Consider the following 15,164-nt stretch of genomic DNA (forward strand, 5'->3'; position numbering starts at 1 on the left):
CAATGCCTTTTACTGCCAAATGTAAACAAACCAACACATGAGATAAAGAATGTATAAAAATAAAATAAGTGGAGCTAGAGAAATGGAACTACTAACTGCTGTATACGAATCATATCGCATTTACACTAGGCCCCCAAACCTTTGCTGAGATAATCACTGGCCTGTGCCACAGAGTCCCAAGCTAGTCTACGGTGTCCATGTCAGAGGAGATAAGTATTGCAAAAAAAGTGATACTTTTCTTTGAAATAATGTGTAATAAAATAACCCATATTTCTTCATTTTTATGTTTTTTCCCTCCTATCTGCACAAGATCTTCATCTGAAGACCAGCTGAGATAAAATGAGGCATGCTGTTCTCTTGAGTCACTTGGGTGTACTAAAATTTAACAAAAGCAAACAAATGATACAAAAATAGTGCATTCTCGTCAGAGTCAGAAAACTGTAACAAGGATTTCAGTGAACGCCATACAGAACCTAAAATAGGCTTCCACATTTCAACCCAACAATTAGAGCATATGCAGCTCAATGTGACTTACAGTATACGAGATATAATTTAGACATTTCTTCCAGGCTCTTTGGAAGGAGCTGCTGTTTGTGAGACCAATGCAGATATGAATAGCAGCGTGTTGGCATTTCTGAATACACTTTTGCCATCTTTGGTGTGTTGAGGTTAAAAGATGATTGCCAAAGAAAAGTTTCAAATGTACGGATATTATAAAAGGGTAATAAAATACTACAAGGTGCAGAGGCTAAGAGATCCACTTAAAAATCCACATATTGTAGTAAAAGCATTGTACCTACTGCTGACATTTGAGAAATATGGATCTAATTTGCTTCTCATGTCCAACTGGAGCTGGTCAGGAATTTTCTATCAAAATGATTTTCTGAGGGGAAAATGGAATTTTCACAAAATCAAAATTGGGAAAATTTTGATTTTGCAAAAAAAATAAGAATCCATTTTCCATTGGGAAAATCAAAATGAAATATTTTATTTTGGTCAGTTCAACCCAAATTCGAATATATCATTTTTTGAACTGACCTCAAATACTTTATTTCAAATCAGTTCAACAAAGCGTTAAACTAAACTTCCCTGTCGGTGCCTTGCTGTAGCGGAACTATAGTTCAGGCCCCCATTTTCTCCAATGGGCTGGGCTCCCTGGAGGATTGCATTACCAAAAAAAGAAAGACTATGCCTTTGAAAAATCTTCAACTTTTGGCCTTACTCTGCAATCCTTTGATACAAGCAAAAGTCCCGTCAAAGTCAATGGGAGTGTAGCCTGCCTAGGAACAGTAGGGTCTAGCCCCAGGAGCAGCCCAGGCTAGCTCCATAGTAAAGGCAGACTATGCTTTGTCTAAGATGCAGCCAGAAATATAAACAAACCTCTGTCCTTCTGAATCTTTCCATCAGAACACCTCAGGCTCGCGACCCAGCTGAGGCCCCAGGAAATACTGCAGCTCCACAGAATGGGAGGAGCCTTTGGAGGCCACAAGCTCCACAGGGTAGCAACATCTGAGAGTCTAACCTGACAAATGTAATGAGGTTTACACAAGTACATTTGTGTAACAAATTGTATGAACCGTATCTATATCTACCTCCACTGTTAACTTCCATGCTAATTGGATGGATATTTTTTTTTAAACTGTGACATTCCTTGCTGTACTTCACAGACATGACAAGCAACTTAAAGTTAATGAAGTGTTTTGTCTGTTCATAGTCTCAAGTTCAACTATGTCTGTAAAATGCCTGGTTTGACTGTTCACCATTCAGCTGTGCTTATGTGTGGGCCTCCATCTTGGCTGACAATAGTTACAGCTAGAGTAAAGCTCTCCAGCAGAGTCTGTAACCGACTGCTATCTTCTGTGGATCAGCACAGATTGGCATTAATTACACTAACCTCATTTAATTGTTTATTATTCGAGTCCCATATCAGCCGCTTCATTATCTTGCCTGGGATTGCTATCATACTGAGGCAATTATAATTACCTGGGTCATCCCGTTTACCTTTTATAAATACTGGCAAAACATTAACTTTCTTCCAGTCCTCTAGAACTTTCCAAGTGAGTCAAGACTTATTGAAAATCAATATTAACAGTCCAGCAAATTCCTCAGCCAGCTCTTTTAAAACTCTTGGATGCAAGTTCTCTGGACCTGCTGATTTTAAAATGTTTGACTTTAGTCGCTGCTGTTTAACATCCTCCTAAAATACTAGTAAATGGAAAGAGTCTTATTATATGATGAGACTACATAATCTGTTTTTTCCTAAATATAGAACATTCAATAATTATTGCCTTTTCTGCATCATTATTGATAATTCTGCCATTTCCATTTAGTAATGGATGAATACCATTGTCAGGATTCTTTTTGTTCTTAATATACTAAAAAAACATCTTCCTCATTGTCCTCAACCCTGCTGACCATAGATTTCTTCTTGTGTCTCTTTGCTTTACTTATCAATTGTCTACAGTTCCTAGCTTCTGATTTATACTTGTTACTATCAGCTTCCCTCTTCTTCCATTTGTTATATATTATTTTTTATAGATGCCTTCTTTTTCCCTTTAAACTAGGTCAGTTTTTAACCAATACAGCCTTCTTTCTCGATTGTGGCTTTTGGACATCTAGTAAAGTATTTTTAAACAGTTCCTAATAGTCATTCACATTTTTCTGATTAAATTCTTCCTCCCAGATGATTTGGCTCACCACTGTTTTCAGCTTTGTGAAAATGGTCTTTTGAAAGGACTACGTATATATATCATCAATGGGGACTTTATTCTGTTTGCACATTTATAAACGTAGTCACGATCACTTGCACCAAAGCTTTCATTAATTTTCATTTCTGTGATCAGTTCCTCTGTTTATCAAGACTAAGCCTAATATAGAATTCCCCTGTTTTGGATACAACACTTTTGGAATCAGGAAATGGTCATCTGTAATATTTAGACATTCAAAGGATGTCAGCATGAGACCTCCAGCATATGTCACTCAAATTGAAGTCCACGATGATCATGCAGCTTTTTTCCTTATATATTCTAGATAGGGGCATAAAGAGATGGTCATTCTGTTCCCTAGTGTGATTTCATGGTCTTTACCAGACACCACCTACTACCCCATCTTGTGCTTTATCTTTTAGGATATTGATCTGTAAACATTCAAGATAATTTTCTTCTGAGTTATCAGTAACTGAGAAACAAGTAAGTCCATTTTTTAAATAGAGAGCCGTTCCACAACTCTTTTTGCCCACTCGATCCTTTCTAAATAGGTTATAACTATTGATTTTAGCATTCTAGTCATGCAAACCACCAGATTTCAGTAATACCAACTAGATCATATTTATGCTGATTAATGAGCAATTCCAGTTCCTCTTGTTTGTTACCAAGCCCCCTAGCATTGGTGTACAGGCAAATAAAGAATATGTTCCCTTCATGTTCTTTGGTTCCTTGATTAATTTTGTTCTCAGTATCTTGATTCTGTGCTAAATGAGTGCTCGTGTCTTCCCTCTTTTTACCCTTTTCTTTTATTATTAATTTAACACCTCCTGACTACTATAGTCAGCCTGTCCTTGAGGAGATTGATTCCCTTCTGCTGAGGTGAAGGCCATCCAAACTATACAACCCCTCCCCAAAGAAGGTGAACTAATGTTCCACAAGGTCAAAACCTTCCATCATTTACCTAGTCAGTAGTTCACTTCCAGAATCTTCTGCCTTCCGTCTTCCTTTGCTTGCAGGGCAGAAAAGATCACAGAGAAAAGTGCTTGGACATTCTTCTTCAGTATGCTTCCGAGTACCCTGAAGTCATCTATTACCTGTGAGATATCCCACAAGTATCAGTATGAAGTTAGAAACCATCACCAATGGATGCTTGTCTGTTGACTTCAGGAAGTGTCTTGGCTCCAGAAAGACAGCACACCATTGTGTTGTCCACTTGTCCCTTGTAGAATGTTCTTCTGAGCACTGAATACTGAGCACTGAAAAAAGGGATCATTTGTCTTCCTTGGATGGTTGACGTTCTCATTGTGGGCAAACTTGTTTTTCTCATACGTTGCCATCCACAGGTGTGTCCCATACAGCTCTCCATTCCCTGGGACCAGCTGGCTCTTGAGGTATCTTCCACAATTTTCACACTGAGAACCTGGTATCGATTGGAAACTTCTAGCTGTGTGGAATTCCTCCTGGTTGTCTTCTCTCTGGTAGCCACAGACTACCCATCCTCATTTGTTTGCAGCCACAAAGAATGCTCATGTGATCCCTTGCCTCTAGTGGTTACAGATTGACATGCCTCCTGTCTGACTTCCTGTATCTTTGATTCTTGGTGTTCAGCTCTTTTCTTCCTTGAACCCTGGGAACTGATGTTTCCCAAACCTGGCTGTCTAGGAACTCCTCCGCTTCTCTGTTTCTCAGTAGCATCTCTATTTGTCCCTCCAATCCTATAAGTTATTCCTCCAGCACAGCCACTTTCTGAACTGGAGGTCCCTTCTAGCTTCAAGTAGGAAAGAAAATATCCTTGTGGGTCATCACCACCTCTGTTTCATTTATGGCCCTTTTGAAATGGCACATAGAGCTGAACCTGGAAAGAGAGCCTCTCTCAACTCTCTCCAAAACTCTCCCTCAGAGTTAGCTGCCTCAGTTCACAGCTCTCAAGTTTGCCTAGCAAGTGACTTTTTTAACCAGGTGTCCCTGCTTATCTCAGCTCAGCTCTGCCCCTTGCCACGAGGGAGCGATTAACCTCTCAGACTTCAAACAGCGGGGCTGATCAAAGCTGCAAGGGTCAGCCTTGCAGCCTTTACCAAGGCACTGCTCAAAGCTCCGAGAGTCAGAGCCTCACAGCCCTGTCCAAGGACCAACAGACCGACCTGTCTCAGTGGCCCAAGGCCCAGATGTACAGCTCGCACACAGAAAACAGCCAACCCACAGACTGACCAAACACACCACTCATCAAGTCCCACTACTTCCAAGCACAGAGTGGTCAGCTACATCCTCTGAAACTCTTCCATTAGCTGCCTCTGAAGGCTCTGTAGGCTGATACTACAAAAAGTATCAGACAGTAATATCTCAGGACAATTGGTTCATATATAGGAATATAATAATTCCTTTCTTTCGGACCTCTCTCACACACAGTTTAGATAAAGACATGACAATCAAACCATTTAAATTCCCTACACAAAGCTTGTAAGTTCGCACATGCACATAATGGAAATCAGTCTTCCTTATACTGATATAATAACCACTCATTACCACTCCTGTGCCATACAACAGCAAATTACAGATGCTATATGCTCCACATCTATATGTTCAAAGTGCTTTAGAGTTGCTAAAAAAAATTTCAGAACTTTTATAGACAAAAAAACCCCTTTTTTTTCTAAAATGAAAACTTCCATGGAAAATGTTTGTTTTTAAAAAATTCTATTTTTTGACCCAAACATGCCCAAACCTCAAATTGTTCAATTTGTAGTTTATCCGTTTGGGGTTTTTTTCTCCCTTAAGCTCCTTTTTTGTTCTTCCACCATTTTCAGAAGCATTTATTTCTGTAAATTTACTTTGATAAGCTATGCCAATATAAATACCTTTATACCAGTTTAACTGTGGCCAAATGAAGGAGTTAACTGATGTAATTATAAACCGAAATAGTTAAATCAGAAAAAAGGCCTGTATGTAGGTCAGTTTTAAGTGCTTTACTGGGTTGGGGCCAAAACACTTTAAAAGTAATATTTTATTTTGCTGTTGTGCCAGTTCACTGTGGACCAAATTCTGCCATTCTGCCACTCTCATTGGGCAGCAACTTATTCTGCGAATGTGCATTACGTATATGCATAACTTTAAATATCTGCTTAAGCCCCATTGACATCAATGGAACTGTTTACATGCGTAAACTTAAGCAGCTACTTCAGGTCTTTCCTGAATAGGGATGAACCTGAGCATATGCTTACATTTTAATTTTGTGCTAAAGTTGTTTACTGAATCAGGGCCTTTGTTCCGTACAGATGCAATTAATATGTGACTAAAAATGTCAGCTTAAATGTAATAGGAAAATTCCTAGAATCAGTCAACCAAAGATTATTGCTGTTTAGGAGGGGTTTGAGTGCACACACTAAGAATAGTAACTTTTAGTCAAAGGAAAAACAAACCACTTTAAATCAGTACTATCTAAAGAGTAATATTAATTTTATTAACATAGATGCTGTATGGCTGAACTTTGCTTTAGTTTGGAGCTACAAAGTAACTTGACAAAGTAATTCAGTCCAATGAACAGTATGCAAATTATTTTTTAAAAATAGTGTAAAGATGTTTGGTCCCAATTCATCATTTATACAAATGTCATTTTGTACTATTCTGACATTGTATGGGGGCCTTACAATGGGGATAGATAAATATAATCTATTGCAACTTTATAGCCCCTCTATATTTCCATGTAGTATTTCTATATAGTGGCCATAGTATAATGAGAAGCAGGCCCTTTTGTTAAAGGAAAATGCCACACTTAGGCACACAAGATATTGCAAATTATTGTTAATGTACCCACTTGAAAAAATATATATTAAAAAAAGTCCAAATTCTATTCTGGGATAATATGTGCACAACATGCATTGGGTAGATTGTAGGCTCTGCGCCATTGGTGTCAGCTACACCCAGAGAGGAAATTCACGGATACCCTCCTCTGTGGGTGTTGTCAGGAGACGGCAGATTGAAATGTCAGCCAATGTTAATTAGGAGCCCCATTGCAGGATACCAAGTGGTATAGCACTTGGCCTGCATAGCTCCACCCTCAGGCTGATCCAGCCCCACCCAACCTGGGTTATGTGGTGGAGTGAGGGGTGCAAGTGCACTACTGTGCCCCCTGCTCCAATCAAGTTACTACCACTCTGCGCCTCCAACCTAGGGAGTGAATCAAGGCTATTGATTCAGACAGATAATTAACATGCTGTACAAGATGAAATATATATGCATGGCACACTGTATATCACTGTCTGCAAAGCCACATGATTATAGCATACTTTGAAAACGGAGCAACATTTTTTCTTCACATATGCATTACATCTCATTCCTGTGCAAAATAAATTGTCCAGGGTTGCAGAATAGATAGACTAGATTTTTTTAAGTAAAACATTTCACCATTGTGATACCAACTCGCAAGTTAATTTCCAAGCGCTGGGTACTATTTACTTTTATAAATCCAGAGAGAAACGTATTTGCTTTGCTGTACTCTTTATCAAAATGCTGAACTGTGTAAAACTCTTTGGAATGTTTTTCTGATGGACATTCATGTATTACAGATTTACATTGTTTTGATCATTTCTGTTGGGTGGGCATTTAATGAGACACATACGTGTTGGAATTCTTTCTTTTCCCTGTAGACAACAACACAGATCTGTGCGGATTTCTTTTCCCTCCTCCACAGCAAAAGGAAGAATATTTTCCTTGGAGTTTTATTTTTTTACCCCCGTTTTCTTTCACAGATCTGGGTTCTCTCCCTGTCCAGTTGGAAACATGATAATATATTTAAAGGGAGCACAAAGTGACATTTCATCATTAATCCCTAACGTTATTTTATTGGAATGCGTAAGCATGTATACTGTTCACTGGCTGATCCCCCATTATAATTGCTTTTACTCCCTTAAATTCAGATGTAATTCAAGATAGAACAATACGTTTTAGAATTACATCAGCAGCATGAGAAGTATTAGTATTACTTTTCCATGGCATGACAGTGATGTTTCAACAATCTATACATATTGATTTAGGCTGATAATAAACAATTTGATTAGCCTCTATCTATAGGCTGTCATTTCAATCACTGTCACTGGTCCAATAGAGTAGAAGGCAGCTAGCAGACACATATGGCAAGATTTCTCAAAATAAGAAACTCTGGCCTGATTAGAGCCCTAGGTTCAGTGAATTGGACAAGACAGCTCAGCTGCCAGGTTATTAACTCCCTCAGAAAATACTCTGCCTTTTCCCCGGGGCCAGCCTGAATATTCTGATCTGGATCGATAAGCAATCTCCGGTGTGTACAAAATGCCAGCTAGAATCATTTGTCTCAGTGCAGTCTCCTTACAAAGGATAAAACACCTGCAGTATGTGGCCTTCTCTCCCTCTTTATTTTCCCCCTCTTTCCCTTTTTAACTAATGACCCACAGAGAAGGAAGAAGTAACCGAATCTATTCCATCATCAGGAAGGCTCTCTCAGGTTTGTTTTAATGATCATAATGGCTACCTTTCAATCTTATAAAAATTATATCAGTCATGGTTTCCCTGTGGCATGTTTATGTAAGTAATGTGAACTGCAATGTAATGACAAGTGTACAGATGTCATTGTAAGAGGGCCCTTGGCAAGAAGATCTCTCAGAATGTCAGAATTTTAATAAAAAGTGGACTGCTCGTAGGGTTCTCGTCGGGGTTTGTCTTTTGTATTTGTAATGTGTGTTGGTGAGCTGTGGTTGATGCCAAGATTTTTTAAGTGTGTTTAGCAACAAAGGATGCTTTAAAATTCATTTGAGTGGGAATATTTCCGCCCCTCCCCACTGGCACTGTGTGCTTTCCTAACCCTACGCCTATAGCCTTGTTTGTGCTGACAGCAGGTCGACCTCTAAAGGTTTGGAATTTGTATCTGGTTCAGATAAGCACCAGAAGGCCAGAATGCTCATCTGAACCATCTTCAGTCTCTCCATAGCTGTTGAACCTACAATATCAAGCTGGGAATCTCACGAGAACAAGCTGTCTCGTGTGATCTCTTGCGCTTCCTGCTTCTGGCTAGGGAGTTGTGGTATGATTTAAGATTTGGGTCGAGGTTCAGATCAATTCTCTTTTGATGCTGAAATGTGCCTGAGATGCAAATTTTTGATCCACATCCAGATGAGGATGTCTGCAGGGTTGGCGGTATTAGTCCCTAGGTTTTGAAAAGACCTGGCACAGAGAGAGGGAGGGGGGGTCAACTGCGAAGTTTGGATCAAGTCCAAATATCCCCAGCATATGGAGATGTCCAGGATTTTGGTTCTGACTCTTCTCAAATGTTATCAAGACCTGTTTGCCCTTTTCTAATGTGTGCAAATGGGCATGGCCTTTTTCTTTCTGAATACTTCTCAATAGGCATCCTTGGTGAAATTCTGAGCTAACATACCTGCCATGCAATGACCCAGAATCTGGCCCCATAACTCCATCTCCATCAGTATTTGATTTATTTGTTTGAATTTAAATACAACATAAAAGAATTCCTGTCTGAGCTCTAGGCACCCTTGGTGGTAATGATAAATAAAATACCAAAATAACTGCAAAGCCAAAACAGCAGCACATTTCTTTCCTTCCATTCCCCACCTGTCACCAGCAGCACACACAGAACAGGTCATAAGCAGTACGTAGCTTCACATTGCATGTGTTGTTTGGAATTCAAAGCTGAATATCTTCAGCGGTTTTCAGAATTTACTGAGTAAATGCTGCTTCCATCCACACTTTCAAGTAAAGTTTTAAATTCTTCGAACATTAGATACCAGCATATACACACACTCTTTCAGACTACTGAACCAGATCCTCCGCTGGTGCAGATCAAGAGAACTCCAACTCCAATTACCTGACTTCAAAGCATCTATGCCCATTTACACCAGCTCAGGATCTGCTCCACAGTTCATACATAAAATCAGTATTTTGTTTATTGTTTTCTCATGGAAGTTTAGAAAGCGGCACTCTAAATTCTTGGTGTCTTTGTTAAATTAAAAAAAAAAAAAAAAAGCAGAAGGCAGACAAAAACCTGTCTCACTGCATGATGTGTCTTTGCACTGACAGTGTCAAGAAGTTAACGTGCTGCCTTCTTTCATATTTGCCATAGTAAACTTTAGGCACTAAATAATGCGTGCGTACACACACAAAATACAACAATGTAAGGAACAACTTTCATGAATTGATTTCTCAATGTAGAAAGCAAATTTCCCATCAAGACACTTATTAGCCTGTTTATCTCTGGGAAAATGCACACTGTTTATAAGAAAAGCTGCTGTTATGTTAATTCCCATTATTATACACAGATAATATTGAGGAAGATGGAACAAAGTGCCTTTAAACCAAAGCTGATCACATTTTTTTTTGTTTGCTACAGTTTTATTGTAGTGAAATATGTTCATTTTAGCAGTGGAAAATCACCCTAAATAGACAGCATAAGAGCAGTAAGATGTCACGCTGCAGAGCACAATTTTAAAATGATCTGCTCTAGAAGTAAAGCTTTTAGACATTTTGGTTTATGTATTAAAACTTCCCACAAATTTGATTGAGAATGAGCCTTTGATGGATATTTGCTGCAGTTATGCTGCATTAGACTCGATTTATCCACCACCTCTCATTGTTGCTATTGATTGATTTTTAAATTAGATGAAGGCAATCAGTAAATACCACCCAATCAAGTCCTAAAAACATACAGGAGATTAGACAATTTAGGGTAATCAATGAAAATATTCTGTGATTTGCTACCACTCAATTTTGACCATAAATTACAACCATAACTTGCAAGTTAGTAAGCCATAAAACAAGTGGATGTGACAAGAAAAACTATAAGAAATGAATTAAGGAGATGAAGAGGAACCACTAGTGTTGTCGTTTAATGAGACAAAATTACTCTTTATACATATCTTGCATTTCTAGTCAAGTCTTGTCAACAGTAATGGACTACAAGGAGTGCCTGCTATGCTGATTTTTTTATATAATATAAAGGCTTTTCTTTTGTTTAACAAATGAGTTTGAACAATAACTAATCAGCCTAATTTTGTTGCGGCAAATAAATTAATGTAATTTTAGGTTCAAAACCCACTGCTTGTTAAAAACCCTCACCTACATCACAGGCACTTTCAAATGCTAATTTTAAAGTCACACTTCTGCACTGTGTTATTTCCTACAAAGTCTAAAATGTAACAACAATTGAAAGTTATTTTAGACCAACACTTCATATTCCTCAGAACCTGTATTTCTCCACTCTCCGATACAGTTCACCCATCCTTCCCTATTTTAATGCCATTGCTTTCTTTTGATAAAGGTATTTCTTCTAACATGCCTTTAAAATCCCTTTATGATTTGCAGTGAAGGAGTTAGACCTTGGGGTGTTCAATTTTTTTTCTACTTCTGAAACATAAATCCAGCTTTACCGTATGTTTTCTGTCAATTTCACTCTGTTTTTCTGAATCTCAAAGGCCTCTTAGAAACACATGAGAATAATTAACCCAATAGCTATAGTATCTTATTAAAATAAATTTCTGAAAGAAAGCTGACAAAATGTGTCAGACACTTCAAAGCAGAGATTTCTTTGCATACTTCCCACTATTTGTTGCTGTTCTGCTAGAATTAGCATCCTCTAAAAGCCTTCTGATTAAGGTTCGGAGGATTTCTTCAGGTATAAAAAGTAGCATTTAATACAGATACACAGAATCATTCTGCTCTTTTCATTAAAAAGAACAACATTGGCAAAATCTTCTGTAAACATGAAAGTTTCGGGACCTTTTTTTCTTATTTACGTATTCCACTAGACATAGAAAATAGAGAGGCCTGTTCAGTGCACGTGAATCACTCCCTGTAATGCTGATTAAAATTAAACATAGTGAAAGCGCTGTAGGGAGAATGAAAGACCCTTAACTTTAACCATCTAAATGTACTCACACTTGCCAAAATGAGATCCTGTGGAAAGTTACATTGCGAAACTTGATGGCAAAGAGTTTCCTTTGCTAAAGGCATATTGTTAAAATGTACAGATGTTAAAACAAATGGTTAAAACACATGGATTTACATTTGCCATGGTTTGCTATATATTCAATATAAATAGATTTCATGTCCCGTTTCCAGAGAAAAAAAAGCCAAACAATTGCAAGAGAGCACTGGGAGATTAGTGGTTGTTAAAACAAAACAGGTGTCTCTGGTGGACTCTAATAGAGAGACACCTAGGATTAGAACACCTACTTGCAGTACTGACCCACACTGTCAGAACTGTGGATGGGGGAAGTTTTCAAAGAGTTTCCCTCAGTAGGCTAACAGGTTACTGTTCTTAATTTATTAATTTTTCTAAATGACTCGTCTTTCACGCAAGTGTCTTAAAATGAGGACCACGTCTCCATTCAACCCGTAATTGTTTCTGAGGCTACTGAGCAGCGTCGATCCAATAGCTTCCTGGGTTCTTCAGTAATGTGAAAGCTACTTCCTTTTTGAGGGGATGCTTCCTCCTTAGAGGTAGCCACATAATGGTGATTTGAGCCCAGCCTTGTGCTGTACTGGAGGTGGAGTCATTTTGACACCACTCTGTCCATCTGGCATATGACCTTCAAGAGAAGAAACTCAGTACATCCCTAGTGTAATAGGAAGGGCAGCCTCCCCTTTACCCTGGTCTGGCTGGGAAATAAAGGAAAAAGACAATTGGCTTGGATTCTTTCCCTAATCTTTTGCTCCTATAGGCTACATGGCATTACTGAGGGGGAGAGGGTTAGTAGTTGTAGGGAGTGGGAGACAACATCCCTTGAGCAGTTCCACAGTTCTAGAGCATTGAGCTTGCATTTTTTCATATTGCTCTTATGCAGATGTCACTCGTCTTCAGAGGTCAGGCAACAGCTAATATATGTGTGACCTACTGGTCAGTGTGTGTTGCGCTTCCCTCTCTGGGCCTGAGCCACAGACTAGTGTTAGCCAGGAAGTGTACACTGGACACTTACAGGTAAATCCAGGACTAAATTTGTCTTATTTCTTCTGCTCTTGAAATGGCTTCTTGAAGGGGAGGTAAAACTTGGCAGGATGTGATACAAGCTTCCTCTCCCCTGTCCTTCCTTTCCCCCTTCTCCCCCCTGCAAAAAAAAACAAACAAAAAACCCTTTTACCTCTCTTTAATTATAAATATTTTTTTTAATTCTGAAAGGCTACCTTCAGGTTCTTTCTGGCTGAGATGAAAAGCCCTGGAAATCTGATGAGAAAACAACGACGTATCCAGCTCAGTTTTGCAAGCAAAAGGTTGAAACAGTTCAGAATTTGGATGAACTTTGGGTGACCATTCACATTTTTGGATACTTACTTGAATTCCAATTCTCACTACCCAGTATTAGTTCTTAACAATGCCGCTAGTTAATGATCTCAAACACAGACCAATTTTGTATCGAGATCAAAATCATGTCTCATGGAGAAAAGCCCTCTAGAAACCTTAGGAAGGAGTGATGAGCTAACTTCTATTTTAATAAATGGGGGGAGGGGAATCCCTTACTTATAACAAAGATGGGGACATACTTTGGTGTTCCTGATGGACTGGTACAATACAGTGATGCTGGTACATTTAATACACTTTTTAGAATAATTGCCTAGGAGGTAACCAGAAGTAGTACATTTTACTTTATCATGGTACATAAATAAAAGGGCAGACTAATTAATCATATAACTTACTAAAAGTGCTTTTTATTTTGCCATTTAGTATGCCAGAAAGATCATTTTCTTTAATGTATATACCCAGTATTAACATGATTTAATCCATCATGCTCTGTATTATGAAATTACTTTGTTTTACTCCCTGATCCAGCTGAAGATCATTAACCCGCACTATTATCTAAGTCATACATCATTCGAGTGTATTACCTCATATAGCAAAAAAGCTACTTTCCTCGGTTACACGCTCTGACTAAGAAATCATTTTTTCTAGATGTTGCTGACAAGTAGGGCTGTTTTCATTAGAAAGCAAATGGTTCACCATTCGGAGTAACTGCTTTACCTTCACAGTTCCTATAGTTCTGACTGCTTAGCTGCCACTTAAATCATCCTTTCACTTTTTTAACATTTAAATTCTATATTCTAAGCCTATCCCTACAGTGTATTGCATTAGCTTCTTCCTAGGCACACACACACATAATACATAGGATGAATGCATTAGTAAGTTTGCCTCTGAAATGTGTTGGCACAGAATCTAAACAGCTATACAGTAGCTTAAACTCTCACAATTTTGTGGGTTCAAAAGAGTTTAGGCACCCAAATTCTAGGTTCTGCGCAAAAAGTAGAGTCAAATTCCACCCTCTGACACTGATGGTGAATCTGCAGGGAACTGATTATCAATGAAGTTACACAAGGGTAAACATACCTCAGTTAGGGTTGCCAACTTTCTACTCGCACAAAACCAAACACTTGTGCCCCGCCCCTTCTCTGAGGGCCCCTCCCCTTGCTCACTCCATCCCCCTGCCCTCTGTCACTTGTTCTCCCCACCCTCACTCACTGGCTCATTTTCACTGGGCTGGCTTAGGGGGCTGCGGTGTGGGAGGGGGTGCAGGCTCTGGGATGGGACAGAAATGAGGAGTTCACAGTGCAGGAGAGGGCTCTAGGTTGAGGCGGTGGATTGGGATGCAAGAGGGGGTGAGGACTTTGGCTGGGGATACAGACTCTGGGGTGGTGCAGGGGGTGAGGGGTTTGGGGTACAGGAGGGGACTCCGGGCTGGGACCGAGGTATTTGGAGGGTGGGAGAGGGATCAGGACTGGGGCAGGGGGTTGGGGCATGGGAGGGGGGGGGGCTCAGGGATGCAGGCTCCGGGCAGTGCTTACCTCAAGCAACTCCCAGAAGCAGCGGCATGTCCCCCCTCCGGTTCCTATGCGGAGGCGCAGCCAGGCGGCTCTGCGCACTGACCCGCCCGCAGGCGCCACCCCTGCAGCTCCCATTGGCCTTGGAAGCTGCGGTGGGGCACTGGGGCAGGGGCAGCGTGCTCAGCCCCCTGGCTGCCCCTACGCGTAGGAGCCAGAGAGGGGAAATGCTGGCTGCTTCCCAGGAGCCCCATGGCACGGAGGCTAGCAGGGAGCCAACTGGACAGTCAACGGCCCGGTCTGACCTGAGCCGCCATAATCCCTTTTTGACCGGGTTTTTCGATCAAAAAACAGACACCTGGTCACCCTAGTCCCAGTGGGGCTTCAGGGCAGAATTTGGCCTCTGTTATTTTGGTGGCGGTGGCGGCTGCTGATTGTTATTGTTAGATCTATGTTACACATAGCACCACTGCTGAAATTAAAAATAAGTTAGTAGCAGTCTACTTGTACTGCTCTGATGTGGCTAAATACTATCAGGCTCTAATAAACAGTAACCATGTCGTGTGTGTGTGCGCATGACGCTCATTGGTGGCAAATGTTGCTCAGTCACTGACATACATTATTGGGTGCTATTTGTTGATGACACCACTTTTGTTCATTTTTTAATTTTCT

At 39.9% G+C, this 15,164-nt stretch overlaps 1 long non-coding RNA gene across 1 annotated transcript in view; it reads left to right on the top strand.

Annotated features, from left to right (window-relative positions):
- LOC122173919 (uncharacterized) overlaps nucleotides 1–15,164 on the top strand; it is a 304,056-nt gene that overhangs the window by 162,512 nt on the left and 126,380 nt on the right. The gene's annotated exons all lie outside the window — the stretch shown is intronic.

This window comes from Chrysemys picta, chromosome 14 (assembly GCF_011386835.1).
Source record: "Chrysemys picta bellii isolate R12L10 chromosome 14, ASM1138683v2, whole genome shotgun sequence".
In the NCBI taxonomy this organism is placed as follows: domain Eukaryota; kingdom Metazoa; phylum Chordata; order Testudines; family Emydidae; genus Chrysemys; species Chrysemys picta.